The 27,657-nt window shown below is 37.9% G+C and overlaps 1 protein-coding gene across 3 annotated transcripts in view; it reads right to left on the reverse strand.

Moving 5' to 3' along the window:
- The window catches only part of UIMC1 (ubiquitin interaction motif containing 1), a 140,860-nt gene that overhangs the window by 12,937 nt on the left and 100,266 nt on the right, over positions 1-27,657 (reverse strand). The window lies entirely within an intron of this gene.

The following is a 27,657-nucleotide window of genomic DNA, read 5'->3' on the forward strand; positions in this document are numbered from 1 at the left end:
GGCAACAGTAAAAGATTACGTATACCTATTTTTATATCTATATACCTGGGGTCTTGTAAAAATTTCTCGGGCAAAAAAGGGGTGGCGAGAGGAAAAAGTTTAAGAAGCTTTGTTTTAAAAGATGGGTGGGAATTCAAGAGACAGAAGAGGTAGGGCATTCATTCCAGGGACAAGAAACAGCATGAACAAAGGCAGAGAGGCAGGGGAGTACATTATGTGTTGAGGGAAGAGGGATGTCTAAGTTTGGTTTGGGTACAGGGAATATGGAGACAAGTGATATGAAATGAGGCTGGAAAGAGGTGGGGATGGGAGGGTAGAAGGCATCAGAATACAGAATACCCTGAATGCCCAGATAAAGGAACATGAATTTGGAAAGGAAACAGGAAGCACTGAAGATTTCTGCACTAATATCACATGACTATATCAAGTGCTCATCCAACTTTGAGGACTCATCACCTTTCTAAGGGAGTTCATGGTTTTTGTTTTTTTGTTTTTAAATCTCAAGCACCTATCACCATACCTAAAAGAGTAGCTTAATAAATGTTCACTTTTTGACTGATTTTATTGATTAAAGGGGGAACAAGTCAAAGCAAAAAAACAAACAAAAAAACCCCACACACACATATGCACACAGGTTACTGCCAAAAGTCTAGGCAAGTAATATTTCAGGCCTTTACTAAGTTTATGGCATAAGGAAAGAGGGGGGAGGACAAAAGTTCAGCATCTATCACAGAGGTGGAATGGATAGGACTTAGTAACTTGAATATGAGAAGAAAGAATTAAAGATAAAACCAAAATTATGGATGGGGAGAGAGGGTAAATTATGGTGCCTTTGCTCAGACACATCTAGAGATGAAGAGCTTACTACTGCATGAAGGAGCTCATTCCATTTTTGGACAGTTGTATTAGGAACTTCAACCTTATATTTAGCTGAAAACGGCCTCCCTACAAATTCTACAAATCGATTCTAGTTGAATCCCACTGGAGTCATATAGAACAAATCTATTTCCTTTTTTTCATGACAGGCCTTCAGATATCTGAAGACAGCCCTCTAAATCTTTTCTTGTCCAGTTCCTTCATTTGCTGCTTGTGTGATATAGTTTCTAGATCTTTAACCACTTCAGTAGCCCTAGTCAGAAATAATCCAATCAGTCAGTCTTCTTCTTATAATGTGGTACCTAGAATCAAATGCAATACTCTAGACATGACTCTATCAGTGCAGAGGATTATTAGATAATTACCTTCCTTGATCTGGGCAACAGGATTCTACAGCTACATACTAAGTATCTTCACTATAGTTTTAGTTCACAATGAGCTACTACTTCCCCATATTGGAGCCAAACACCTGTGTGTGTGTGTGTGGGGGGGGGGGTGTTGTTGTTGCTGTTGTTGTTGTTGTGTGTGTTTTAACCTAAATGGAAGACTTTACCTTTGGCAATAGTTAAGTTTCAATTTGTTAGTTTGGACCCAGAATTCCAGCCTGTTAAAGTAATTTTGGTTTTGTTTTTGTTGTTTTTTTGCAGGCAATGGGGGTTAAGTGACTTGCCCAGGGTCACACAGCTAGTAAGTGTCAAGTGTCTGAGGCCAGATTTGAACTCAGGTCCTCCTGAATCCAGGGTCGGTGCTTTAACCACTGCGCCATCTAGCTGCCCCCTGTTAAAGTAATTTATAATCTTAATTCCATCAACTAACATTAGCTATCTCACCCTGGTTTGTGTTATCCAAAAGATAAGAAAAAAATATACAACAATGGATGTAAACAATTGCTGCAGAGTCTTAGTGATGCTTTATATGTGAAAAATGGCATAAAAGACAAAAGAACTTACACAACCAAAAAAGAAGGCAAGTTGGTCTTGTGACAAGAGTGAAGGACAACAATGAATGTTACACTGATTATCCATGAAATAAATGCCTCAAGCAGGCTGAGCATAGTAGGCATATAATAAATGTTAATTAATATGTATTATTTCCAGGAAAAAAATGGAAGGAAAAAGAAAATCATAAAAACTCAGAGGTCATCTGGTCAAATACATTTCTAGATGGGAATCCCCTTCACAAAATTCTTGAAAAGTGTTCATCCAATTTCTGTATGAAAATATCTAGTAACGGGGGCTTACCACCATCTTAGGCAGCTCATTCTATTTAGTTACTTGAAAGTATTTTCATTTATATCGAGCCCAAGTCTGCCTCTCCATACCACCTTACCTTGGGTTCAAGAAGAAAGAAAAAAGTTTGAAGTAGCTATTGAAGAAGGCTTCTTGATCTTCATCCAAATAATATATACAAAGTTTGAACAAGACAAGGCCAGGAAGAGAATCTACTGGCTACAACTAGAGACTTTATCCCAGGCTGACATGGATCCATGCATCAACATACTTTGGGCACGAATCAGCTTCAAATATATCAAAATTGTACTAACATTTGGCCCACACTTCACCACCTGCCTACAAGGATAACATAAGACTTTCAAATGTCTAGCTGAAATTAATCCTTTAAGATTGTACATTCTACAGGTACTAAGCATTCAAAAACTTTCCTGTCCTCAACCAGAAGCATTAAAGAAATATATATTCAGGACCCAATCTACAGGAAGAGTTGGAAGAACTCAGTATTTGCCCATTGGGATGTCTATCATGTGAATAATGCCAGATATTAAGGTAGTCAGTAAAGTTTTGCCTGATACTTTAACTGCTACTCTTCTCCTAAAGATATTGTCACAAGTTAGGAGCAGAGGCTAAAAAACACAGTGGCATTCTATGAAAACAAGGGGCTCTCTAGTTCTAGAAGCCATTCTGAAAATAATGATGCAGGCTCTGGTATAGAGGGAAATACAGACACAATCAGTCAGGGTTAGAGCATGGAGAGACTGCCGGTTATGATTAAGGTCTCTACTGCCAAACGTCCAGCCCTGCTGAACTGCTCTGCTTGGATAGAAACAGGAAAACCATGGTAGTGACTGCTGCTAATTATTATTCTTGAGTCAACCCTACTGCCTCACACATCCTTCCCTTCCAAACCTACAATCTTTCTGCTTGCAAAGGAGCTCTTTCTAGGGAAGCCTATACTTCTGGCAGTAGTCACATACTTCCTAGCATTTGGATCAAATTTCTTGGTTTCCAAGCTAAATCTACTCCTTTCTAGTCCCTAGCAACTTTGTTCCAGCTGGAAAGTCATAGGACACCTTCTTCTCTTGTATACCTGGATATTGTGTACACCTCCTTCTGTACACACACACAATTTATATATTTATATTTATATGTATGTATGTATGTATGTATAAATAAAAAGTGTATGTGTATGTATATATACATATGTGTTTACTGTAACGATTGGAATAACGCCACCTGCTGGATACTTACTGTAGAAGAGTTCTGCCCATGAAGGGAAGGTCTTTGAGGGCAAGACCAGGAGTCAGGAAGTGACGTGAGCTAGTGGGAGGAGGAAGGAAGAGACTGGCGCTGACTCTGGGGCTCTTTCCTTTGGACTCTGGTGGAGAGCGGAGCTAGAAATGTGCTCTCCCTTTAATAGATAGGAATCTAGGCCTTTCTCTCTCTCTTTACCAAATTCTTATTCTCCTTAATAAACGCTTAAAAGTCTAACTCTTGCTAAAGCTTATAATTTATTGGCGACCACTCATTAGATATTTTAGACAGTTTAGCTAGAATTTTATCCCTTAACATTACACACACACAAGCACAGTCCACTTGCCTAGAATTTATTATCTTCCTTTCCAAATTCTACCCATCCTTCAAGATCCACCTAAAGTTTCATACCTCCTATATGAAACTTTCTCCAAACATTCCAACTTCAATTGATATGACTCTCAGTATGGTAAGTAAGTAGAAAAATAGCCCTGAAGTCAGAAGAGCTGGGTTCATATTCCATCTTTAACATTTACTACAAGACAGCCTTTGACATCTCTTCCAACTATAAACCTATGATCTTTTTTGCTGAACTTCTATCTCAATTTAGCACTTGTTAGTTTCTCATTCACAACTATTAATTATAATCTCCTGACCTGTACTATAGGGACCTTGGAGGCAAGGGAACAAATCTAATATTTATTTGTATCCATTATAGTGCTTAAAAAAGTGTAGAGCACATAGAAGGAACTAAATAAATAACTATGTGTCTTTACTCACATACCAAGCAAACGTGCAAGAACCAGTAGAAGAATGGATAGAAAACAGTGACAAGTAGTTACTAGTTGATACTATTTAATATTAAATTTCAACTTACAAAAAAAGGGGTCAGGGGGTTGGCTAGGTGACACAGTAGATAAAGCACCAACCCTGGATTCAGGAGGATCTGAGTTCAAATCCAGCCTCAGACACTTGACACTTACTGTATGACCCTGGGCAAGTCACTTAACCCTCATTGCCCCGCCCCCCCCAAATAAATAAATTTCAACTTACACAGTAGAGTATATGGGGTAGCTCATCTGGAATTCCCATGGAACCCCACTGCCTTCTTATGATAAATGCTAATATAAATCCCTTCACAAAGACTATTATACTATTCTAAAACAGCACTTTGAATCAATTTGTAGGTAGATATCTCAACTTCTAACAAAAAAAAAGATCACTATATGCTCTTATCAGCCATTTCTGAGTTTGGTGAGCCAAGAAACAAAGTATTAGAACTTTTGTTGCCTTATTTCAGAGTTTCATCAACAAGACAAGAGGAAGAGGAGCAAAAGGGAGAAGAGGATGGTAATGTGAGCAAATCCTTTGAAGCTCTGCCTTTGGGACGTCTTGCCACTGGCAGCCCAGTTTTCCCCAGAAACCTTATCTGGTGGCTTGACACTCTGGAAAGCTTCTTGATCTCTTCCAAGAACTTAGCCTGACCTTGAATTCAGGAGCTTCAACAATTAAAACCCAACACATCAAATTTGTGCTGGACATCAATTTTAAAAGACAGATATAATATAAGTTTTAGCATGTAACTGTAAGTATAGATATTTATACAGATCACAGGAACAAATAGGTGATTTAAGAAACCTAGAAGAACTATTCACATTTTAAAGGAAGCAGTAGCTTAGCTTCCAGCCTCTTCCAACTGCACCCATCCCAGCCCCAGACAAGCAATAATAAAGTGACGTATGTAGTTAAATAACAAAGATACAGAACCATACAACTTTAGTAAGAGTATTATCAATTACTCAAATTGAGAGGAATCACAGGATAATAGCTTTTGAGCTGAAAGAGACCTTAAAGGTAATCTAATTCAATTTCTTCATGTTACAGATGAGGAAACTGAGGTGCAGACAAGGGAAGTTACCTACCATGGTCATACAGGTTGTGAGTGATATATCTGGGATTTGAACTCAAGTTCTAGGCCTCTCAATCCAAAACTCTTCTCTGATCCATGCTGTCTACATAGAGGAGTATCTGGAATAACCAATATTCAAACTTTTTCTTCATAATATAAATGTGGCTACAGCCCTTCAAGAAGGAATGTAAAGTAAATGGTGATGTTCTAAATTACACTATTTGGGGATGATTTGTCACAGTTGTTTCTAAATTTGCAGGTAAAACCACTAAGGGGAAAAAGTTGGGGCTTGAGTGAGACAGTAGAAATAGATTGGGAATACAGGATTACACAACAATTCTTGTGAAAATGGGTAAAAAATTAACAGAATCTTAAGAAGCATTAACAAAATACATCATCCAAAAGATAAAAAGTGATAATGGTTCCAATCTCCTCTGCCTTGGGCTGACCAAATCTACAATATTCCATCTAGCTTCTAAGTGTCACATTTTATTTAGCAAGAACACTGACAAACTGGAATACAAGTAGGAGAATGAATAGGATGGTGAAAGAACTTAAAAGCATAAGATAGAAGAACAGCTGGAATAACTAGAAATGTTTAGCCTACAGAAGAAAAAATTTAGGAGGCAAATTAGTACTTACCTATAAGAATTTAAGTTAACTGTCATAGGGAAGACAGATTCCTCATCTGTAAAATGAGGGGTTTGGCCTAAGATTGTCTGTGAAGTCTATTCTACCTTCAGGTGTATGACCCTATAAAGATAGAGGCTTGTTTTGCTTGGTTCCAAAGGACACAACTAGGAGCAATGGGTGGAAGTTTCAGAAAGGCAGATTTGGCTCTGGAAAAGCAAAAACCTCCCAGCAGTATTATCCAAGAGGGAAATGAGCTACTTTAGGAGGAGTGAATTCATAGATGGGGTCTTTTACGATTAGACTTGATGTCTACTAAAATTCCTTCTAACTCAAGTTTCTATAATTGTTGTTTCCTAGCTTTAAACTCAAAAGATCATTCTGTCAACCCAAATTAAATGTTTCCAAAGACTGAACTACAGAAAGTCCCAGAAAGGAGAAGTTCTTTCTGCCTTTTTAGTGTATAGTAACAGATTCTTCAAGATTTGCTACCACCTAAACTCCTAAGTACACTAGATTTTATCACTACTCCTCCAGAAAAATCTGGATTTCTAACACAAAAAAAGAGGATACTTTTGTCAGCACTCCAGAAAGAATAAGCAAGCCACAGGACAAAAACACAGTTCTCTTAACCCTGTTTTGGAGTTTCATTAACGGTACACTCTTGGGAGAAAGAGTTTATATAAATTTCATCATTGCTACTGTTTCAGAATATGCTTTTTTTTTTTTTTGGCAGGGCAATGGCAGGGGCGGGTTAAATGACTTGACCAGAGTCACACAGCTAGTGAGTGTCAAGTGGGGTAGGAGAATTTGAATAGGAACAAAAAAGGTCCCTAAACCCTTTGATCCCACTCAAACTGTAGGGATTATTTAGGATTCTGAAATAAACCAGATTTCTCCAGTGATGTAATTGAATGCTCTGCTCTCTAACTTAATCTCTAGTGTTGTTGAATCAGCCCTTCTAATACAAGTTTTACCATCAAACACACAGAGCTTCTGACACAATTACCCCCCAAAACAGCCAAAGACAGATTAAAGGGGGCCATGATGGACTGCAAGAAGAGTCCAACCCCATGACCGAGCTGACACAGACCCCAGGCACGTTGCACCAGAGAAACTTACCCCTGGGGCTCCGAATCAGCTGCAGCACCAGCGTTTTCTGGAACTAAGCTTACAGTAGAGTGAGAGGGTTGAATGGCTGGCCAGGGGGGTGGAAAATACAGGGCTGTCTGCAGGACCTGAAGAGGAATTTGGTTATCCCACCCCAGCAGCAAGCCAGGAAGAAATCTTGAGCAGTGGGAGGCCCAGGTGGGGGAGGGGCACAGGCTCATCGGAAGCTAAGAACCACCACAGCACACAGAGTTCTGCTGGCTGGTTAATTAGCAAATTGGCTTGAGGTTGTCTTTGGGCCAGAGAATAGGCCAGGCAAGAGAAAAACCTGCCATTCCTCAAACCAAAACACCTGGGACCCTCTGAAGCTTAGGACAGTGTAGCTTGGAAGTAGAGCTCCACTGTAAGAGGGAGTTAAAAGTCAAGTAAAAGACAGCAAGATGAGCAAGCAAAGAAAGTTGAGAACTATAGAAAGTTTCTTTAGTGACAAGGAAGATCAAGGTGCACCCTCAGAAGAGGATAGCAACCTCAGGACCCCTACATCCAAAGCTTCCAAGAAAAATATGAATTGGTGTCAGACCATGGAAGTGCTTAAAAGGGAAGAGAAAGTAGGAGAGATGGAAGAAAGATTTAGAGAGGTGGAGGAAAGAATGGAAAGAGGAATGAGAGCAATGCAGGAGAGTCATGAGAAAAAAGTCAACAGCTTGAAAAGCCAAATGGAAAAGGAGATACAAAAGCTCTCAGAAGAAAATAATTGCCTAAGAATTAGGATTGAACAAATGGAAGCTAGTGACTTTATGAGAAACCAAGACACAGTAAAGCAAATCCAAATGAATAAAAAAATAGAGGGTACTATGAAATATCTCCTCGTAAAAACAGCTGACCTGGAAAATAGATCCAGGAGAGCTAGTCTGAAAATCATCACCAAAATAAGAGTTTAGACATCATCTTCCAAGAAATTGTCAGGGAAAATTGTCCTGATATTCTAGAAGCAGAAGGTAAAACACACATTGAAAGAATCCACTGACCACCTCATGTGAGAGATCCCAAAAAGAAAACCTCCAGAAATATTATAGCCAAATTCCAGAGCTCCCAGGTCAAGGAGAAAATATTGCAAGCAGCTAGAAAAAAGGAATTCAAATACTGTGGGGCTGCAATAAGGATAAAACAAGATCTAGCAGCATCTACATTAAAGGATCAGAGGGCATGAAATATGATATTCTAGAGGGTAAAGGAACTGGGATTACAGCCCAAAATCACCTTTCCAGCAAAACTGAGTATAATCTTTCAGGGGGAAAAATGGGACTTCAATGGAAAAAAAGGACTTTTAGGCATTTGTGATGAAAAGACCTGAACTGAATAGAAAATTTGACTTTCAAATACAAGACCCTAGAGAAGCATAAAAAGGCAAACAGAGGGGCAGTTAGGTGGCGCAGTGGATAGAGCACTGGCCCTGGAGTCAGGAGGACCTGAGTTCAAACCCGGCCTCAGACACTTAACATTTACTTGGCTGTGTGACCCTGGGCAAGTCACTTAACCCCAATTGCCCCACCCCCCCCAAAAAAAAAGGCAAACAGGAAAAAGAAATCATGAGGGATATTAAAAGTTTTAGCTGTTTACATTCCTACATGGGAAGATAATACTTCTAACTCATAAGAACTTTCTCAGTATTAAGGCAGCTGAATACACTTAGAGAACACAGGTCTGAACTGAATATGAAGGGATGATATCTGTAAAGCATTTATGTTTTGTTTAACCTTGTTTTTTGTGGCGCAGGCAGGGTGGGATGGCTTATGTCTGGGGCCAGATTTGGGCTTGGGGCCTCCTGGGTCTAGAGCTGGTGCCTTGTCCTAGCTAACCCATGATGACATCTTTAAAATAAAGTTAAGGAGTAGGAGGAATGCACTGGAAGAAAGGGAAAGGGAGAGGTAGACTGGGGAAATGTAGCTCACATAAAACAAACAAGAAAAAGCTTACAGAAAGGAGGGGAAGAAGGGGGAGGAGTGGGGGAGGAGTGGGGGAGTGAGTAAACCTTACTATCATCAGAATTGGCTCAGAGAGGGAATAACATACATACTCAAATGAATATAGTAATATATTTTGCCCTGTAGGAAAGTGGGAGGGGAAGGAGATAAGGTGGGGGGGGGGGAGAGGGGAAGGAAGGAAGAGAAGATTGGGGGAAGGAGCAGTAAAAAGCAAAACACTTTCAAGGAGGGTGAAGATGTTCTGTGTAACTGCACATGTATGACTTATACTGAATTGCTTGATTTCATAGGGAGGGTTGAGGAGGGAGGGAGGAAGAAAATTTAGAACACAGAATTAGCTCAAAGACCTTAATCTCATCAGAGTTGGTTCAAGGAGGGAATAACATACACACCCAATTGGGAGGAGTAATCTATCTGACCCTGCAGGAAAGTAGGAGGGGAAGAGGGGAAGAAGGGAAGGCAGAGCAGGGGAGGGGGCAGTCAGAAGGAAAACACTTCTGAGGAGGAATAGGGTAAAAAAAGATAGAAAACAGAGTAAATATCATGGGAAGGGATTAGGATGGAGGGAAATAGTTATGATGATTGATTATAATGGCAAAATGTACGGTAGCTACTTTTGCTGGGCTATTATGAAGGAAATTCTTTGTCAAGTTTAAGGTACTATATAAAGGTTATAATGAACAGGATGCTAACAGAAAAACCTGGAAAGACCTACATGAACTGAAGCAGAGTGAAACACACTGTATACAAAAGAACAGCAATAGTGTAAGATGATCTTCTGGGAAGATGGTTATTTTCAGCAATGCAATGATCCAATATAACTCTCAAGGACTTATGTAAATTGCAATCCATCTACAGAGAAAGAACTTGTAAGAAAATAATGGGCTTTGCCAACTCCCAAAGGCCCCAGCTGGGATTGATTTGGACTGATTGGATTGACTGAGAATTGACTGACTTAGCTGATCAAAGTACTTGAAGTTGACTTGATTGAAACCACACCTGCCTACTCTGAAGAGGGTGTGTTCTCAGAGACTCTGGACTTTGACCTCAACATGGGACCACCCTGAAGTCCAGTGAATCAATGGACTTGAATGCTACCAGCCAATTAGCTTGGAGCAGTGTGTAGGCAGTCCCTCTCTTCTGGCCCCACAGGTAGCTTCCACTCTGACAGGCACAGGAACTTCCTCTTTTTGGTCTGAAACTCATAGGAAGGCAGCTCTTTTTCTCTTCTCTCTCCTGAAGATTCTAGCCAGGCTTTCCTAGCTTTCTGACCCCGGTGTTCTCTTTTTACTAATACCTGGTATGCTTTAATAAATGCTTAATGCCCAAAACTGGTGCTAAAGCTTCTAATTTATAAGTAAATCCTAGCTAATTTTCCCAACACTTGGGACAAAAGACGACCACACATTAGATTTTAAACATCACAAACTGATGGTATCTGAAAACACATTGAAGCATAATTTTTTCTGATAATTCCTTAATCTGAAGTTTTGCTTTTGTCTGGTTTCTTTCACAACCTGGCTAATGTGGAGATGTTTTCCATGACTACTCATGTATAACATATTGAGTTACTTGAGTTCTTGGGGGTGGGGGGGTGGGGGGGGTGGGAAGGGAGGGAGGGAGGAAGAGAAGTTGGAACACAAAGTTTTTAAAAATTGATGTCAAAATTTGGTTTTGCATGTAATTTGGAAAATAATATTCTAAACAGAAAAGAAAAAAATACTTACAGATCTTTTTTGAGGTCAGTGAAGAAAGAGTCTGCATGGGAAAAATCCAACTAAACCTAAAAGTCCCAGGAAACTCTAAGGAATTACTAAATTGTGAATCTTTGTATTTAATCAAACAGTGTGAAAGAAAGCCATTCTTTTTAGGTCTAAAAGACACTGCCAGGAATGTGCATCAACCACCTATTTAACTATGTAACTCACATATATATAGTGATCTACGGTTTAGAAACTATTTCCCTAACAAGTACCCTGTTAGAACAATTCTTGTCCACTTTACAGAAGAAGAAACTGAAGGTCAGAGAGATGAAGCAGTCTGTGCAATATCATACAGCTCAGAAGCAGAAGAACCTATTGAGTTCAGTACTCCCTGAGCTACTGCCTGGCCCTGCCAAAAGTCCCTGCTGGGAAGAAAGGGAGGTGAAGCACTCAAACCTAAGCCTTTTGCTTCCAAATGCAGTGTTCTTTTCACTATACCACATTATTGCTGGGACTTACAAAATAGGTTTATGATTTAAAATGGGTTATCATTCAATGTTGAATAATAATTTGGAGACATTTATCCCCTCTATAAGAGAAGCTAGGGAAATCAAACACTGAATGTTCTTGTATTAAGAAAAAGCATTAATCAAAAATAATTGACCATTTCACCTTTTGTAAAGGGAGGGTTATGAAAGAATGCTGTTGTTGTTGTCTGTCCTTCCTTCTCGAAGAAGACCATGACATCAATAGGAGATATTATGACTTGCATTGAATTGGATTTAAGTAAGGGAGGGCTGTGCAAAGTCACCAACCTCACTCTCTCCTCCAGAGCCATCTGGGTCCAGTGGAAAGATATACATCAGGATGAGTGGAGATGGCCCCAGATGTTTAAGGCAATTGGGATTAAGTGACTTGCCCAGGGTCACACAGCTAGTAAGTCTGAGGTGAGATTTGAACTCAAGTCCTCAACTCCAGGGTCAGCATTCTATCCATTCCACCACCTAGAGAACAGGATGGGAGTGGGATCATAGAGACAGCTGGTAGTGCAATGGATAAAGCACTGGACCTAGAGTCAAGAAGACCTATTCAAATCTGACCTCAAACAATTACTACCTGTGTGGGCAAGTTACCTGGGCAAGTCACTTAACCTATGTCTGTCTCAGTTTTAATTAACTGTAAAATGAGGAAAAATATCACCAGTCTTCCAGGGTTGTTGTGAAAATCAAATTAGAGACTACTTGTAAATCACTTGATATAAAAAGGCTAAGGGACTTGTCCTAATAAGTGTTTAGGACAGAGTTTGAACTCAATTCTTCCTGACTCAAAGTCTTACACTCTATCTACTGTACCACCTACCTACTAAGAAATTAAGTTCTCTTACTGTTGAATTCAGTTCTTTCATTTGGTAAATGGAGGAACAGAAGACCAGAGAAGGAAAATGACTTGCCCTAAAGTCATGCAACCATCTTTTTTCATCCTCTTTCCAGGAACCTATATTCTACTAAGTGGAACAACATGTCAGTCACAGAATGAACTTGATGATTTAAGGAGGGTGAGCACAAACAACCAGGGGCATCAGAAAAGGAAACAGCTTGGGAGGAAGCACATCCCACATTTATGGGACAGCCTGAGAGCAAAGGCAAAGTGAGGCACAGGGATTCCAGTCTTGGCTGACTTGGGTGGCTTAAAACCACAGTCTGTGATGAGGAGCTCTGTTTGGTGTAAGGACAGGCAGGCCAAGCTCAGCCTGTGATAGGCTTTCAACTCTGATCTGAGAGGTGTATGTTATCACAGAGACAATAGGAACTAGTATGGGAGGAAGAATAACCTCCAAAAGAAGAGTCAGAAAGATTATTTTGGCAGTGGTATGGAGTTTGGATCAGAGAAGGAAAGGACCAGAAACTGGAAAATATAACTGGGAGACAGTAGAAGCAGTACAGGCTACAGGGCCTCAGGGGCACTGACTAAAATGGGGGAGGAGAGAGTAGTGGGTGAATTCTATAAGCCTTTCCAACTAGCACTGTGCACCTGCCTGGAACATGCTCTCCCTCACGTCACCTCACGGAAAAACTGGTTCCCTCAAGACTTAGTTCCAAACACCACCTTCTACACCTGCTCCCTCAAAATATAAAAGCCTTCCCTCCCAAAATTACTTTATATTCGTTTTACAAATATATTCTATGTATGTGTATGTATACACATGATGTATCCACCACTAGAATGTAATGTCCTTGAAGTAGGGATTGTTTTTGTACTTCCAGTGCCTAGAACAATGTCACAGAGTCTTACTAAATGCTGGTTGGTTTGTTGACTGATTGATTGTGCTTCTAACCACCTTCAAATTTGAGCCTTAAAAGACCCTCCAGAATTCAGGCCCACAGTTAGCTTATCCCATTTATTCACTATGTGACCAAGACCAATTAAATTTAACTCAAAAAAATATTTATGAAACATTACATGAAAGACACTATGATAAATACTAAAGATATAAAGACAAAAGCAAAGAGTGCATGTCTTCAAAGAGTTACAATTGTACATACATTCTGTTTTCTAAAGTCTCTTCCAGCTCTTGTGAACTTTGGTCACTTTCAGCTTCTATGGTCTCAACTCCCTTCCAAAGGGGAAACAAAGTGATTTTGTTACTAACTTGTTAAATTCTCTTCCTCTGTATGTGCATGTGAAACATATAAGCAGCCACTTATATTTAAACACAAATAATAAGTGGCTGCTTATTATTATCCTAATTTCACAGATGAGAAAACAGAGATCAAAAGAAGTTAAGTGGCTTGCTCAGGCCCACACAGATACTTAAGTGTTGGAAGCAAAACTAGAACACAAGTCTTAATATTCTTTCCACCTCCAGACAGAGGGTTGATGACCTCAAGACTGAAGATTAAAGCACTTTTTGGGGAGGACAAGGCTATATATATAGAGAGAATATATGTGTGTGTGTGTGTGTGTGTGTGTGTGTGTATATATATATATATATATATATGTATGTATATTTATATATATATTTGAAAGGTAGTAACCAATTGAATAGACAGTGAAGACAAAATAACTTAATCCTAAAGAATTGGTAGGTCAAAGAATAAACCATGAAAATAATAGAGAATTTCATCAGAGAAAATAACAAAGATACAGTAAACCAGAACTTTTGGGATGAAGCCAAACTGTCCTCAGGGGAATTTTTTTTAATCTCTGAACAGTTTCATCAACAAAAAAGATAAATAGATTAGTGAATTTGGCATGGAACTAAAAAAGAAATCTAGAAAGCCAATACATTTTAAAAACTGAAACAGAAATTCTAAAAATCAGAGGAGAATAAAAAAACTGAAAGCAAAAAAAATTTACTGAACTGATAAGCATTTTTTCTCTCCATCCATTATCACCACTATTATTTGAGAATGCTAGAAATGACAGAATAAAACAAACAAAAAAGAAATGGAGGTGAATTAGCATAGACAAAGAGGAAACAAAATGATCACTTTTGCAGATCACATGATGACCTACATAGAAAATGTAAAGAATCAAGTAAAAATTAATTCAAACAATAACTTCATCAAAATAGCAGTCTAATAACAATTTAACTTTTATATAATGCAAACCATGAGAAAAAGAGAGCACCATGTATACACACACACACACACACACCACTTTTATATATAGGGTATCCCAAAAATCTTAGTTCAGTCTTAAGCTACTAAAGCTTGGGGACACCCTATTTTAACTCATTTGATCTTCATGTTAGCATTGTAAAGCAGCTGCTTTTTCTTGTCCTAATTACAGATAAGAAAACAGAGGCCACAAGAGATTAAGTGACTTGCTCAGGCTCACACAGCTAGTTAAGTGCTGAAGGCAAAATTGGAACACAGGTCTTAATATCCTACTGAAGGACATTTTTTGGGAGGACATGGCTAATGCAGTAATATGTTTTGTTTGATGATACATATTTGTAATAATTTTGTTTCTCTTGCTTTCTCAATATGTGGGGCAGAGGTAGGTAGGTAGAAAGGAGAGAATTGAGAACCAAAAATAAAACTGAATGAAAAAAGAATTCCATTCTTCCTTACTCCAAGCCTAACACTTTTATTCAATATACTACCTAAACATCCTATTCAAAATAACTGAGAAAATCATTAGCCTTTCTCTATATTACCAACAAAACCTAGCAGGAAGAAAGAAAGACAAATTCCATTAAAAACGGCCAAAGAATATATAAAATATTCAGAAGTCTATTCATGAAGACTCATACACAGAACCTAAATGAATACAACTATAAACACTTTTTATAAAAATATAAAACTAAATAATTAGTAAAATATTGATTACTCATGATTAAGATAAGTCAATATAAATAAAAATACTATCTAAATTATTTTATTTATTTAGTGCAATGCCAATGAAAGTACTAAGGGATTGTTTTCAAAAGATGAAAAAATAACCAAATTTATTTAGAAAAAAAAAGTCAAGAATTTAAGGGTAATAATGAAAAAAGAAATGGAGAAAAGGGGGCCTAGTAGTACCTCTCAAACTATACTATAAAGTAGTAACCACCAAAATAATTCAGCATTGGTTAAAAAATTGAAAGTTCAATCAGACAACAAAAGCGTTCATGACCAAATAAGGAATAAGAAAGATCATAGGAAACAAAAAGCATATAAAACAAAAAAGTTTTACACAAATAAAATTGAGGCAGTTAAAATTAGAAGGGAAACAGTAAACTGAAAAAAAAAATCAAGCAAGTTTCTCTCATAAAGGTCTCATTCCCAAGATATGTAAAGAACTGATTCAAATATATAAGAATAAGAGCCATTCCCCAAATAGCCATATTAAAAAATGTTCCAAACCACTAAGAAATAGAAACTGAAGTTCTACCTCACACTATCAGATGGGCAAAGATGACAGAGGAAAATAACAAGTATTGGAAGGGCACATTAGTGTACTGCTAGAGTTGTGTGAACTGGTCCAGCCATCCTGAAAAATAATTTGGAACTATGCCTGCAAAGTCACCAACCTATGTATATCCTTTGACCCAGCAATACTATTATTAGTCTAATATCCCGGGGGAAGGGGGGGGAATGAAAAAGGCAAATCATGGTATAGTAGGATTGTAATGGAATGAATAGAATGGAATATAACTGTACTATAAGAAATGGTTAAAATTTATTTAAAAAAAAAGGTTGTTTCAGGGAATCCTGGGTAGTTTGAACTCATGCATATTGAAGTGAACAGAACCGGGAGAAAAGAAATGTGTTGATGATGAATCATGATACCTACACTGCCTGACACAGTGAGTGACACGTTTCTGGACATGGTCAATGGTACAGATTTGTTTTATTTGATTATATGCTTATTTGTTACAAGGATTGTGATTAATTTCCCCCCTCACAGAGAGGAACTACAAGAAATAATAGGGTCATTTAAGGATTTTTTTTTTTAATGTGCAAAAGAAAACAGAAGATCAGAAGGAAACATAGACAAGCAGGACAGCTTTCAAAGTACCACAATGAATTTATCATATAATTTTTCTTAAAAGCAAATTGTAAGTAATAGAAACCAATGGTTCCACCTATAATCTTTACCCATTCTACTTTGTATATGGAATATTGGCTTTTTTGTGTATTTGTGAAATTTCGGTTAGGAAAGAAAATGTCCACCTGAAGTATAGGAGAAGAGAACATGGGATGAAGGTAGAACCTAAGAGTGGAGCTGGGACCAAGTCTCCTGACTTCTCTGTCAATGCTTTATCCATTATATCACCTTACTTTTGATGTGGCAATAGTTACGCCTCATTCAATCCAAAATTTAGAGAGGTGGTCAAAGATGTCTCTAGAGATGGGCTTACTGAACATTAGACCCCTTAGAGCCCACTGTAATCTAGCTGAACAAGTCTTTTCCTTCCCTATTCTCTATTTCTCTTCATCTCAAAATTCCTTGATTTTGCCCCTTCCACTCTCTTACCATCTGATAAGAAAATGGACCTTCTCCCTGCCAAAGCCAAGCCCCCCTACACGTGCTCCTTACCCCCATTCCCTCCCATCTTCTCCAACTGATTTCACCCTCAATTATTCCCCTCTTTCTAATATTCGATCTCTCCATAGATACTCCATATCCTTTCCTATATGTCCAAGTCTATCCTTTCTATAAAAACTTCCACTGTATCCTACCATTCCCTCACCCTCTGCCTTTCCTTTATTTCTCAGCAAAAGTCCTAGAAGAAAAGCTATTTATATTCACTGGCCTCCAATTCTCCTCTCACTCCTTAAACCTCTGCAGTTGGGCTTCTAAACTCATTATTTAATTTATATTGCTCTCTTTAAGTCACCAGTTACCTCTTACAATGGTCTTTTTTCCGCCAGTCCTCATCCTTCTTGACCTCTCTGCTACATCTGACGCAACTGCCCACCCTCTCCTTCTAGCTACTTTATCCTCTCTAGGTTTTTGATACTACCCAACCGGGTCCTATCCCTACCTATCTGACCATTTCTTTTCAGTCTCTTCAGCTGGTTTGCCCTTATTGTGCTCTATAAATGTATGTATACCCCCAAGGCTTCTTCCTGGACCCTTCTCTTCTCCGCGTTTTATCTCTTGAGGAATCTCATTAATTCTCATAGGTTTAATTATCATCTCTAGTCAGAGAAGATGACATATCTTTATATCTAGTTCTAGTCTCTTCTCCAAGTTGTTGTTGTTTTTTTAAAATAAACATTTTTATTTAAAATTTTGAGTTCCCAATTCCATCTCTCCCTCCCTTCCTCTCCTACCTGCCCAGGCAGTAAGCAATTAGATATAGGTTATACATGTTCTGCTCCAAGTATTAATCAAACATTAATTACCAATTGCCTAGACAATCAGACATTTCAAAATGGATGTCACAGAGATATCAAACTCAACATGTTCAAAAGAAAACTCACTATTTCCCCTCCAAAATCCACTCTATTTTCAAACATCTATTTCTGTCAAAGGCACCACCACACCACCATGCTTCCAGTATTCCAGGTTCATAACCTGAGCATTGTTTTCAATTCCTCACTCACCCTGCAAAATCAATCAGTTGCTAAATATTGCAACCTCTGAAATCCACCTCCACAGCATCTCTTTCCACCAAATCCTTCTCTGTACCCACTCAGTCACTATTCTAGTTTACCTCTTACTTAGACTGCTATGACGACCTCTGGTCTTTCTGCCGCTAGTTTTTCCCCATTCCTGTGCATCCTCCACACAGCTACTAAACAGACTTTAATTAAGTACAAATCTGATCATGTCTCCTAATTCAATAAACTCCAGTCCTCCTGTCTCTAAGATAAAATATAAACTTTTTTTTAGTTTTCAAAACCCTCTACAACCTAGCTCCAACCCATCTTACAGCCTCATTGCACATTATTCTTCTTCACAGGCACTGTAATCTAGCTGAATAGGCCTTTGCTCTGTTTGTCACATAGGGCCCAACATGTCTCATTCTCTGTGCTTTTGCACTAAATGTCCCTCATGCCTGGAATGTACTCCCTCCTAGAATTTCTCTCTTCCTTTAAGATACAGCTTAAGTAACACCTTCTATATAAAGCCTTTCCAGACCCTTCGTGCTTTTTCCCTAACTAGCTTTTAATTCTTTATATTTCTTCTATATAAATATCCACATGAACTGGTCCAGCCATCCTGAAAAGTAATTTGGAACTATGCCTGCAAAGTCACCAACCTATGTATATCCTTTGACCCAGCAATACTATTATTAGTCTAATATATACTGGGGGTGGGGGTGGGGGTGGGGGACCTTTTTTTATATGGTTATTCTTATATATGCACTCATGGGCTCCTCTAATAAAAATGTGAGCTCTCTAATAAGAAATCGTTTTTCTCACTTTTTATATCTTTATTCCAAGCATACAACATAGTGTCATACCTGGCACAGAGCAGGAACTTAATAATGTGTGCTAATTGGTTGAAATATAAAGCATTGTCCATTAGGAACAGGTCTAAACCCATCAAATTATTTCACTATGGCAAACGAAAGCTGGCCAGATTCAGATTTCAAGTTTATATTAAGATGCTAGCGACAGCAATAAAACAAGGAATTAAAGGAATAAAGATAGAGAAAGAGAAGATAATAAAACTATCCCTGTCTGCTGATGATGCAATGGTTTATTTAGAAAACCCCAGGGAATCAGCAAAGGTACTGAGACAATTAATGGCTTCAGTAAAATTGCAAGCTACAAAATAAAATCCTCAAACATCAACAGCATTTCTACATAATAACAAAACACAAGAAGCAATAATAGAAAGGGAAATCTTATTCTAAATAACTACAAAATTCATACACTATATGAGAATCAAATCTATATTCAGAGGTGAAATGCTCTAAGTTACAATGTTCTTAAAATTGTCTAAATGAAGGCTTCCATAGATATTCACCATCTTCCTAACTTTTTTTTTTTTAGTGAGGCAATTGGGGTTAAGTGACTTGCCCAGGGTCACACAGCTAGTTAAGTGTCTGAGGCTGGATTTGAACTCAGGTACTCCTGACTCCAGGGCCGGTGCTCTATCCACTGCGCCATCTAGCTGCCCCATCTTCCTAACTTTTTAAGTATGTGACACAGATATTATCCCAGGGATGCCCACTTTTTTTCTCCCATCTCTATTTAGGAATAGGGGATCTGACAAAAGAAAAAGCATCAATGAATTTTATATTTTCACACATATACTTCAAGGAGACATAATTTCAATGATATAAGCCCTTCACTAACAAAGATCACAATTTCTCCATACCTTTATGACTTTTATGAGTTATTTTAGTTTAAGAAAAAAAGTATCCCTTAGTGGCTAAACTGGTGGTGAGAAGCCGCCGAGCATTTAGCCAAGATGATCCTTAGTAGATAGAGCACCGGCCCTGGAGTCAGGAGTACCTGAGTTCAAATCCGGCCTCAGACACTTAACATTTACTAGCTGTGTGACCCTGGGCAAGTCACTTAACCCCAACTGCCTCACTTTAAAAAAACAACAACAACAACAAAAAAGATGATCCTTGGCAGACAACATACAAGGCATTACTGTCACATGCACAATGCTGGGTGCTAAGAACCTCTTTCCCAAGTATAAATACAATTAGTACAACTGAGAGAGGTAGCCCCAAGGAGGCTCTGAAACAGAGCTTCAGTATCATTTCTACAACCTAGAACAAACTAGTTTGGCTCTGAAGCAGCATAATTTTCAATCATGCCTCAATACAGATACATATTAATATCCTCCCACTTGCTATAATAAGAAAAAAGAAGAGATCCAAGACTAATGTGGTGACCACCTGCACACACATAAGCGACATTTTCTCTCTAGTTTAATAAATTATCAAGAATTAGAAGGGGCCTTGGAAATCATTTTGTCCAAACAACCCTCTTATCTTGATTTATAGAAGAGGAAATTAAATCTCAACTTGCCCAAGATTATACAGCTAGTGGCAGAACTAGGACTCAAATCCAGATATCCTGACTGCTAGTCTAGTATTCCTTCCAACATATGGCTTCTATACTGACAGTTACTACATCCATACTTAAGCATCTCTAAGCTTAGTAGGTTCTTCTAGACTTGCAAAGCCCTTAAGAATTCCAAGCTTCACTCCCACCATACAATAAAATACCCTGGGTAATGCTTGTGGTACCTAGTTCAAAGGTCTATTCTTAAGGATTGAATGAGATAATCCAAGTTTGGACTTGTTTGTTTTTTTAAAGACCTCAGGGATTACAATAATAAAACCGAAAAATGCCTGAGAATAGACTGCATGGGCTATTGATGTATGCAAATCATATACACAATTACATATGGGCTTATTTCAAAGTCCTGCTTGTAATTCCAGGAAAATTATAATGGAGATCATTGCTCTTATACTTAATACCATGAACTATCCAATTTCTTAAAATGTTCCGGGTACCTAAATAAAAATTGTGACTAGATATAGCACAGTGAGAGAACTTCTCCAAAATGGGTGCTTAGTTGTTAATATTCCTTCAACACATAATACTTTGGGTATTAACTCAAGTGTTAATCAGATCTATTTTTTCCAGAAAACAGTGAGCAAAGCACATCTGGCAGAAGGAACCTGTTAAAGAAATCTTGAGGACTGGCTATCTTTAGCAGCAAGTCAGAATGGGAAGGCCACCAGCTGGGGTGTCAGCAGTAATGATAAAGTCAAAGATAATAAGAGAAAGACAAAAGAATTTAAGACTCTGATGGGTTCAAGCAAACAAAGTTAAAGAGAAAGCCATTCCAAAAGTTCTATTATATAACCAATCTACTAATGCATTTTTATAAATTTTACATGATAAAATGATTCAGTAACTTGACAGTAAAGTATATATATATAAAACAAGCAGCAAAAGGGGGAAAAAGATAACACCTGAAATATTATCAAAAAGGTCAGAGTTCAGAAATAACATGTCTGGGATAGGATACTAATCATTAATTCTAAGATTTTCTGAAAGCTTTTCCAGTTGCAAAACGTCTTTGAATTTCTAAGCACCACAATACCTATCAACAAATTGTTTCATCACGAAATACCAAAAAAATAGCTATCAGAATATCTATCCTCTGTTCAAACCTCAAGCATCTCTGGGATACTAGCTAAAGTACCTACTTCAAAAGTTTATTCTATGAAGTAATGTTTATGAAGCCCTTTTTAACCCCAAAGTGTTATGAAAATATCAGCTGTTGTTATTGTTATTGTTAATCATCATCACTTCTGAAGATCATCATCTATCCTACCATATAGAGGTGCAACCTGCATTTATTCTTAGATATACTGATATATCAGTGCCCAGGTCTTTCCCTCTGGCTCCCCCCCACCCCACCCCCGCCTCAGGCTGCTTGGGACCTTTGGTTTTCCTTGTTACAAACATCCTCAGCAAATCTGCAGCTCTTTCCTAATGCCCCTAAATACATTGTTTGGGGCAAAAGACTTCCTGATGGCACTCTGCATGAAGTGGTCTTTTTTGATCTTTCACTGCAATGGCGAAGGTTTCTTCTAACTCCTTATAGCAATTGCCATCCTTACACATTACTCCTCTGTTTCTCTACATCAGTTCTCATATTCTTTCTCTTAGACAGTGCCACTCCTCTTCATAGTGATTGAGGTTTTTTGCAAAATCAGCTTCACCTCTGTCTCAAACACTGGAGGCTTTGTCAATTTCTATTCTAATCCACTTTAGGAGAAAATAAGGGGCTCCCTGACCCAGGGTTCTAGACTCAATCTGCAAAAGAGACTATTAGAGGGGCCTTAGAATAATCTTTCTAAAGTACCATTCTTTTTAAGCTTTTTCATGAATCTCTATTACGCACTGAATAAATTGCTGATCTTGACCCTTTAAAATTTGTCTCAAACCCACCAAATCCAAACATATCTCATTCTACCCCACTTCATAAACTCTATTTTCCCCTCATAATCTCCATCACCTATTCTTGTCCTGTCCTCTCCTAATTCTGAGTTAGGTGGCCAAGAGTATTGGACTTACAATCAAGGCCCACTTCCAATACTAACTGTGTGATTGTAGGCGAGTCACTGAGAGTCATAAAGCTCTCAGCCTTAATCTCCTCATCTGTAAAATAGGAAAAATAATAGCACCTACCCCACAGAGTATATTGTGAGAATCAAAGGAGAGAATATGTACAGTGTTTTGCAAACCTTAAACTGCTATATAAATCTGAGGTATTGTTATTTTTGTTGTCCATGTTCTTCCCAATGCCTGGAATCACTTCTTCCTCTCCCCTGCCATGTCCCAATTCTAAAGTCCCCCCCCACCTCATTTCAAGGCCCAAATCAAGTGCCAGCCTCCTTCAACAATCCTTGTCTGAAATTCTAGCTTTTCCCCATCACCCCCATTTCAGAGGAAAGTGATTTCCAACTCCTCACATGTCCCACAGAATCTTACCTGGCCATCGCCTCTGTTCTTACCTAACATACCTTGGCTCATAGCCAGTTATCTGGGTACAGGGCTTTTTCCCCCTTCTACCCCCATAAAGCTGAGTTCAGCCTGAAAAAAAAGGTCTACACTATAGACTTTTTTTATCCCCAGCACCAAGCAGAGTATTTGCATACATAGGCACTTAATGGATACTGGAATATTAGAGACAACTAGTTTGAAACCACTAAAATGCATCAAGTTAAGTCTTTAGCTCTTCATTCGGAATTTCTGGAAAGTACTCAGGACTGATGCATGGCACTGTACTAGGCTTCTGAGAAAACGTAATGTAAACTTCCAAGAAACCACACATTTCTCTACTGTACTGCAAATACATGGTATACAGCACTCTTTTTTATATCAACGAGACAAGTGAGGTTTGAAAAATTTTTAATGTAGAAATGGGAGGGGTTGTGAGGGAATGGGGATTAGGACAATATTTCATTTGAAACTTTACATTTTTATTCTATACAAGGAAAAGGGTTTGGTTGGTTTGATCAAAGAGGAAAATGAAGGCAGTACTCTTAGAAATTGTGCTCTTTGGGGGCAGCTAGGTGGAACAGTGGATAAAGCACTGGCCCTGGATTCAGGAGGACCTGAGTTCAAATCTGGCCTCAGACACTTGACACACTTACTAGCTGTGTGACCCTGGGCAAGTCACTTAACCTTAATTGCCCTGCAAAAAAAACAAAACAAAACAAAACAAAGAAATAGTGCTCTTTGATTTCTCCCTCATTTGTACCTTTACCACACTGTGAAGACTTATTCCTATTTGTATTAGTTATTTGGAACTATGGCTTAGCACCCCACTAAAATATCCAGAATAAGACAAGTAATGTTTTGGTTTTTTAAAGGAAGTATTGTATTCTTCCTCACTAGAGTCTTCCAAAAGAGGGTAGATGACTACTTGTTGGGGACACTGTAAAGGGGTTACTTAGACTAAGTTAACCAGATTGCCCCAGAGGCCCCAAATTTTGAGAATACATGATTCTAAAAACCTTAAATAACACTATCTTTTATAGTAGATAGACAGCTATAGCGCTTATTAAGTGGTTGCCATGTGCTAAATTATAGGAATACAGGTAAAAGCATGCTAGACATGGTAGAGAGGGCAGAGTATAGAACAATGTTCTTCCTTTTGAATTTCTGGAAAGCATATCACTTCATGAGGTCTCTGGGAGAAAATTGTGCTAACCCTCTAAACCCCAACAATTTCAAGAAACTTACATTCTAAAGGGGAAATACAACACATATAAGGAAACTAGGAAGAGAAAGGGAAAGGAGGTGGGGGGGGGTGGAGGGAGAAAGGTGGACAGTGGAGATGATGACCGAAGTAAAAAGGACACAAAGATGTCTAGAGAGTTCTGTGGAGTCACGAAACTAGACAGCAATACTAAACTCCTTTATCTGGCTTTCAAGACTCTTGATAACTTGGTCTCACTTACTGAACCTTCCTCACTGCTCCCAACATAAATCCTTTATTCATATAAAGCTGGCTGCCTCCTTATACTGCCAACACTTTAGAGAATCCTGGGTTGTATGAACTAATTCAGAGTGAAGTGAGGAGGAAGAAGTAACAATTTATACAAGGACAACAACATTTTAAAGAAAAATAACTTTGGAGCAAGCAGATTTCAGAAAAACTGGAAAGACTTACATGAACTGATGGGGAATAAAGTAAGCAGAACCAAGAGTACATAGTAACAGAAACACTGTGTGATGATCCAACTATGATTGACTTAGCTTGTCAGCAATACAATGATCCAAGACAATTGTGACAGACTCATGATGGAAAATGTTCTCCACATCCAGAGAAAGAACTATGGAACCTGCATTCAGGCCAAAGCATATTAATGTCACAGTTTTTTGTGGCTTTTCCTTTTTGTTGTTTCTTCTTTCATAACATGACTAAAGTGGAAATATGTTTACATGATTGTGCATGTATAACTTATATCAGATTGTTTGCCATCTTGGGGAGGGAAGATGGGAGAAAGGGAAGGAGAAAAAATGTGAAACTCAAAATCTAATAAAAATGAATGTTGAAAACTATCTTTATATGTAATTAATTTGAAAAAATTAAAATTCTATAACTTTGAAAGATCTAAGAATTATGATCAATGTAATGACCAATCAACTTATCCACAAATGATGGACACAAAGTACAAAAACAGATTTACATTTCTAGATATGGCCACTATGTAGATTCATTTTGCTTAACTATACTTCATTATAGCATAGGACTATTTGCCCTCCTTTCTCTCCATTAACAAGAAATGAGTATAGAACAGAGTATGACTAGCAGTAATGACGCCAAATAAAAAAAGGCCAATGAAACATGTTTTGTAACCAAGAAAATTCAAGAAGTAGCATAGAAAATCAGGGCAGTTTTGAAAAAATAGCATAGAATTTATCATATAACTTTTTTTAAGTAATAAACATTTTTCTACAGTTTTGGGTTCCAATTTTTATCCCTCCTTCTCTCCCCTCCACTCCTTCTCCCTGAGGCAGTAAGCAATCAGATATGAGTTATACATAATATACCTTTTTTTTTTTAAGGCAAGTGGTATGAAATGGTGAATCAATATATTTCATAGAGATTCCTCTTTGTATTCAGCTATGTACATGGAAATGCTTTTCTGGGGTAGTTATTTTAGGAATTTATGTTCAGACTAAAAAATTTTTTAAATTCAAACTTTTATTAAGTATTTAATATCTGCAAAGTACTATTCTAGATACTCGTTAAGATACAAAGATAAAAAGTTTCTTGGAAAAAGAAGTTCAAGAGATAAAACAGAATTTTAGAAAAGTTATATACATGACCGACCACTGGACAATACTGAATGGGAATAGAAAGTATATGATGCATGGCATCATCATAAAAAATTCACTGCGTATGAGGGTATGAAAACCTCAAAAACAAATGGAGAACAGCAAAAATAACAAATTAATCCTTTTCTGAGTATAATGTAATAAAAGTTACATTTAATAAAGGGCATTTCAAGTACAGATTAAAAATTAACTGGAATCTAAATAACCTAATCCTAAAGAAGTGGGTCCAAGAACAAATCATAGAAACAATCAATAATTGCGTTCAAGATAATGTTAACAATGAGACATATGAAATGTGATGCAACCAAGTAGTAATTAGGAGAAAATTTATATCATTAAACACATATCAATAAAAGAGTGAAAGAACATATCAACAAACTGGACACAGAAGTAAAAACAACAACAGACTAAGACACCTCTCTCCATTAAACAATAAAATTGAAACCCTGAAAATTATAGGAGAGATTAGCAAAACAAAGTTAAAAACCACTAATAAAATTAGGAGTTTGTTGGGTTTATTGGGGGGGGGGCAGGGCAATGAGGGTTAAGTGACTGGCCCAGGGTCACACAGCCAGTGTCAAGTGTTTGGGGCCGGATTTGAACTCAGGTCCTCCTGAATCCAGGGCCGGCCCCACTTGCCACCTAGCTGCCCCACTGTTGGGTTTATTTTTAAAACAAACTATGGGCTAATTTAATTTTTTTTAATTCACAAAAAAATGAAAAAAAAAGCAGTTGTTAGGAGCTATTTTGCCCAACTAAATGCCAATAAAAGTAACAATCTGAATAAAATGGATGAAAATTAACAAAAAATAAACTGCTCAGATTAACAGAACAGGAAATAAAATATATAAAACTGTCTTAGAAAAAGAAACTGAGCAAGCTATAAATGAGCTCCCTAAGGGGGAAAAAAAAAATCCCAGGATCAAATGGATCAAAAGCTCCGCCTTGAGGAGAAGGTGTCTGAGGACAAGCCATGGGGTCAGGTCCTTGGCGTCAGGAAGTGACGTTTGCTGGGGGGGGGGGGGGTGTTCTTGCTCTTTTGGTTCCTGACCTCGCCATGGCGGGTCAGATGATGGGGTCTCTTAGAAATAGTTAGATTTTTACCTTTCTCTCTGATCCTAAATACTTAGACACTTAAATACTCTTGCTAAAGCTTATAATTTATTGGCGACCACTCATTAGATTTTAGATAGTATAGCTAGAATTTTAGCCCCTTACACCAAGAAGAGATAAACCAGAGGAAAAAAATATATAAACTACTTTTCCTAATAAATACTGATGTAAAGCTTCTTTGAAATACTAACAAGGAAATTACAACAATATGTCAAAATTGGTTGTTGTCCTTCATACTTGAAGACTTCAAAGTGACATCACTCTATTGGGATCAATGTACAAGTGTGTCTGACCATGGCTGATCAGACCAAGCTCAAAAGGTTCTACCACAGGTCAGACACAAATAGTCCAAATGAACATTTGGAATTGGAGATACCTCTAAATTTGCACATCTCATGTTTCTTTTTAACTACTGCAATTCTGCTTTGTTCATAGAATTCAGCACCTTATTTGATCTGGGCACACTATGCTGGAAAGTAAGTATCTTTGCAGAAGTTTTTGTACTTTTTTTGTGTTTCAACTGCTGGGTATGATCCCTGCCTGCCCTGGTAAGCAGGCCAGGGTTAGGTTAGGTGAAGCAGACAATATTTAGGGCACCTTTTCTAGCACCTTCCTCACACTAGGAGTCAAGCAATGTGGTTCTTTTTATTTTTAAAACATTTCCCCCCCCCTTAATACTATCCCCCCAATTACATGTAAAGATAGTTTTCAACATTCATTTTTGTAATATTTTGAGTTCCAAGTTTTTCTTCCTCCCTTCCCTCCCCTCTCCCCAAGACAGCAAGCAATATTATATAGGTTACATATATACAATCATGTTAAACATATTTCCACATTAGTCATGTTATGAAAGAAGAATCAGGACAAAAGGGAAAACCACAAGAAAGAAAAAACAAAAAACGAAACAAAACAAAAACCCCAACAGATAAAGTGAAAATACTATGCTTTCATCTGCATTTAGACTCCACAGTTCTTTTTCTGGATGTGGAAAACATTTTCCATCATGAGTCTTTTAAAACTGCTGAGAAGGGCTAAGTCTTTCACAGTTGATCATCACACAATGTTGCT

This window comes from Dromiciops gliroides, chromosome 2 (assembly GCF_019393635.1).
Source record: "Dromiciops gliroides isolate mDroGli1 chromosome 2, mDroGli1.pri, whole genome shotgun sequence".
NCBI classification, from domain to species: domain Eukaryota; kingdom Metazoa; phylum Chordata; class Mammalia; order Microbiotheria; family Microbiotheriidae; genus Dromiciops; species Dromiciops gliroides.